Source organism: Apostichopus japonicus, chromosome 4 (assembly GCF_037975245.1).
Source record: "Apostichopus japonicus isolate 1M-3 chromosome 4, ASM3797524v1, whole genome shotgun sequence".
Lineage (NCBI taxonomy): Eukaryota > Metazoa > Echinodermata > Holothuroidea > Aspidochirotida > Stichopodidae > Apostichopus > Apostichopus japonicus.
Window position 1 is genome coordinate 1,015,465 of NC_092564.1, and position 5,417 is coordinate 1,020,881.

Below are 5,417 nucleotides of genomic sequence, written 5' to 3' on the forward strand. Positions count from 1 at the left end.
CACTTACAGAGCTCGGTAATAATAATAATAAATGCATTTATATAGCGCTAATTTTGTACAAAACATTCAAAAGCGCTTAACAAGGAAAAAGCCAACCAGTCAGGTCAATCAGAATAAGCAAGCTTAAACAGATATGTTTTTAACTTTATCTTGAAAGCATCTAGGGTCAGGGAGTCGATACGCATCAATTCCACCGGAAGTGAATTCCACAACCGAGGTCCTTTGTAGGCAAAAGCCCTATTGCCTAATGTATTATGATTGATACAAGGAACATGCAGTGTGATTCGAGAATGTGAGCGCAAAGAGTAACAACTAGACTTCACCGAGATCATATCACATAAATACTTAGGTGCAAGACCTTTTAAACATTTAAATACTTGCAAGATTAGTTTAAATTCAATGCGCTGCTGTACAGGTAACCAATGAAGAGATTGTAAAGTAAAAGTAATATGACAAAATTTAGGAAGAGCGTAAATCAAACGAGCCGCTCCATTAAGTACCATTTGAACTCTACGAAGCTTATAACCAGGTAAACCAATCAAGAGTGCATTACAGAAGTCGATGTGACTAATTACAAAAGCATTAATAAGAGTTTTAGTACAGTCCTCATTCAGGAATTTTCTGATCTGACGAATATTATAGAGTCCATGGTATGCCCTTGAGCAAACTTTTCCAATATGAATGTCCATTGACATGTTGCTGTCAAGATAAACCCCAAGATTTTTTGTACTATCACATGGCTTAATATCCACGTTACCTACTTTTATCATCTGAACCCGAGTCTTAGCAACTTGTTGGCGAGTCCCAATTAAAAGAAACTCAGTCTTAGAATCATTGATCATTAGCCTATTGCTGATTATCCAATGTCTTATTTCGAATATAAGTGATTGCATTGCCAGAACAGCCCGTTCCTCAGATAACAGAGAACCAGCATTGAAAGATAAATATAACCGTGTATCATCAGCATAACTTTGTGCGTTAGGAAGGTGTTTAGAGACAATGGTAAACAACTGAGAAACATAACAAAGAAAAAGAACAGGACCGAGACAGCTGCCCTGTGGTACACCACAATTCAAAGAAAAATCTTTCGATGAGATATTTTCTGTAGATACATGCTGTTTTCTGAAAGACAGATAATTACCAATCCATTTTTGTGCATTATTAACAATACCAAATTGGGTACGCAATATGTTCATAAGAATATCATGGTTAACAGTATCGAACGCTGCACTCAAATCCAACAGGATTAAAAGAGTGCATTGTTGTTGGTCCATATTCATCAATATATCACTATGAATTTTCATAAGTGCAGTTTCTGTAGAGTGATTTTGCCTGTACGCAGATTGGCAATCAGGAAAAGGAGCATGTGATGAACAATGTAAGACAATCTCATTAACTACAGCTCGTTCAACTTACTTCGAAACATAACTCAAATTACTTATTGGTCGATAATTAGAATAGATAGGGTCCAAACCTGCATTCTTTAACAATGGAGTAACGGTAACAATCTTCCATTTGTCAGGAACATTACCATCTTTAAGTGAAAGATTTATCATGGTAGTCAATACAGGCAAAAGGGGGTCAAGACACTTTCTAAGTAACCAAGTGGGTATTGGGTCAAGATTGCAGGTAGCCGTATTGGAGGATTTGATAATTGTGCGAACTTCATCGTTAGAAAGTAGCTTGAACCCAGTCAACTTCGATTGGAAATGCTGTTGAACATAAGGTTCAAAAGGACCAGTAGCCATGGAATCAATGTTTTCATTAATTTGATCAAATTTAGATATAAAAAATTGTCCGAAGTCATTAACAAGTTCCATAGTATTCTGGTGTGGCGGATAAGAAACAACTTGCTTTTTATTACACAAATGACTTTACAACAGTAAACAGTTTCCTGGGGTCGCCTTCACAGTCCCGGATGGTTGATGTATAAAAGGACTTTTTAGCATAGTCCAGATGGAATGAATACTCATTCCGCAAAGAGCGATGGACCCGTCTGTGAGTTTCCAGACCAGATTTGCGGAAAACTCTCTCAGCCTTTCGACAAGCGGAACGTAAAATTTTCAAATGATCGGAGAACCAAGGTACTGTTGGCCTGACGGTAATATGGAGGACGGTAGATTATTATTAAACGAACTCTGAGATTGTCAATAGCAACCAGCCATTCAGAATATTCAAAAGACGACTTTTCATCAGAATGCAAGAGGTTGGTCTTAATTGAGGCTCGAACAATTAAACCAGTCCCACCACCAATTCTATCCTGCGGTCGAGGAACTCCAAGGTAATAATAACCCTCAGGCGCTAAGGCAGCTTCGGAAACAGTATCACTTGACTTAAGCCAAGTTTCAGTTAAACAGCATAAGTCAGTGCCAGAATGAATAATATGATCAACGATTAAAGAAGTTTTATTTCGAGCTGAGCGAACATTAGCAGTCTCCAATATAAATTTCCTTTGTGATTGCCGACAAGTCTTAGTATTGCCGTCCTGGAAACTAATGTCTAGTTTAAACGAGTAATCAGTCGTTTAACTTTGTTCTGCGCATCGACGTACTGATGACAGGTTATAGATGATGCCATGTGATTTGCGCGAGTTCCAGAGTTGCCACGTTTGCAAATAATGCAAGAATGTTTATCTGTCTCGTCAAAGGAGATTTTGCATAGCCTGGTTTCGTGGTCATTTGCACAGATGGCACAAGAAGGGGTGGTTTTGTTAGAGCATTCTTTATGATAGTGCCCAAACAGTTGACATATGCTACATCGCTTGACATGGAATCTATCATAAATTTTGCAGGAGTTCATACCCAAAATGATACGATCACCATGTTTTTTCATGAAGTCACGAAGTGATGGGGACACATTGAATATGGCTTGAAAGACGGTTTCATCATTTCTCAACGGCTTTGAAACAAGATGAGTAATATGATCTCCAAGAGTATTGATTTCAAAATATTCTGCCAACCAACGATTTTGTTGAAGTAGAACAGGCAAAGGGTCATCGGCAAAGGACGCAGAAAACCCGACAACTGCAATAGTTGGCAGCATGGTACCAGCTTTTTTAATTGTTCCAATTTTGGGCAGGTTGTTAGTGATGGCAGTAGATAGTTAGTCACGTGATGAAGCTGAGTCACACACAATAATGGTTTCGCCTGATTTGTTTTTGAAAGATTTGCTAATTTGAACATTGCTGTCAACAATAGTTTTCTCAAGTGTGGTGGTGTCAATAGGAGATTTTGGAATAACCAGTGCGGATTTGCTTACACGAGCCTTCCTTATTTCGACCATTTTCTCCTCATTTGATCAACACTCGCCAATGACAGGGGCAGTCGGAACGCTAGCATGAATAGATCCTTTGGCTTGTTCAGCTGATTGCTGAGATTGGCCTTTAGATTCGATGAGATTCTTAATTTCATTCAGGTCGAGCTCCAGGCGATCGACTTTCTTTTCTATATCGCACATTCGCGATTGATCAGGGAAGTTGACACTAGCCTCTTTGTCTGATTTACAAGAGTTACAGATGTAGAAAAAATTTGGATAGAGTTTAGATGCATTGTCCAGCATATTATACAATGTTGATGTGCATAGCTTCTTCTTGTCTCCACAATCAAATGCATGCACTGATGATTGGCAAAGAAAACAACACAATAGGTTTGCCTGCATGCAATTGCACACTGTGCACTCGGCAATGGAGGTAGACATAGTTAACGCGTGCACCACACACAGAGATAAGTTTCGCAGAACTGATGTAAGTATCCAAGACAACTTAGGCTTGACAGCCCAGAGGCAAAAGGGTTTCAAGTCGCCGTAAAGTGGGCGAAAACAATGTCAAATTGGTTAAAAGAATACTCACAAGTGGCATATGAATATAATAAAGTCCAACATCCGTGAAATATAAACTCCAATACGTAATTTAAATGAAATAACACAGCCGTTTCGGAGTCGATCAAATAACGATGTTCACAATACATATACATATCGTACTTTGTGAAGCATATACATTTTTTCGTACAGAATATATTTTTCGCAAAGAATAGAGCTTGAATGTTAGAGAATATATATATTTTCCGTACACACAATACAAATATATTTTTGCATAGAATAAAATTTATTCTGTAGAATATATATAATTTCTGTAACAGAATTTATATATTTTGGCCACTGCCCACTTCTTCACATTTCAAGGTTATTAGTTTGGAACGTTAGCCGGTGTGTTACGTAATCAATTTGCCAAGCCTTGCAAAGGACACGAACGTATGGAAAGCCATTTAAACATTTAACCGGGAATTTTAGATGTCTTAAATTGCTTCTTATTTTAGATATCTAAAATTCTATTTCCGATATCTTAACTTAAATTCGAGATATCTTAAATTTATTTCGAGATATCGGAAATTTTATTTCAGATATCTAAAATTGAATTCGAGATATCTAAAATAGATTTCGAGATATCTGAAATTCTAATTCAGATATCTGAAATTCAACTCGAGATATTTGAAATTGTTTCTTATTTTAGATATCTAAAGTTCTATTTCAGATATCTAAACTTAAATTCGAGATATCTGAAATTTTATTTCAGATATCTGAAATTGAATTCGAGATATCTAACATAGATTTCGAGATATCTGAAATTCTAATTCAGATATCTGAAATTGAATTCGAGATATCTGAAATTGAATTCGAGATATCCGAAATTGAATTCGAGATCTCTGATATTCTATTTCGGATATCTGAAATTGATTTCGAGATATCTGGAATTGAATTAAAGATATTTGCAGTTCTAATTCGAGTTATCTGAAATTGAATTCCAGATATCTGCAATTGAATTCGAGATATCTGAAATGCATATGCAGAAATTCCCGATTAAATGTTAAAATGGCGTACGTATGGAAAGCCATTTCAAATTGAAATTCGAGATATCTGAAATTTTATTTCAGATATCTGAAATAGAATTGCAGATATCTTGAATTCAATTTCAGATATCTCGAATTCAATTTCAGATATCTCGAATTCAATTTCAGATATCTGAAATTCTCTTGTATTTCGAGATATCTCAAATTGATTTTAAGATATCTGCAATTATTTGTAGATATCTTAAATAAATTAGAGATATCTGTAATTTTATTTGAGATATCTGAAATTATTTCGAGATATCTGAAATTCTTTATTAAATGTTTAAACGGCTTTCCATACGAACGTGGGAAAGTCACTTGCACAGCTCAAATTTCCTGCAATCTACCGCGAGTTCCTATTAAATGTCCAAGGCAGGTAAACTGTTACAAGCAGTGGTGCAGGGCTCATTTTCACTCAAATGTAAATATTTTTTAGAGAATATATTTTTTTTCTCTCTTAGAGAATACAATGTATTGTCCAAGTTTGCCTTGAAATCATCAATGAAGTTGCAGAGACCACAACCTTTGGAAAGA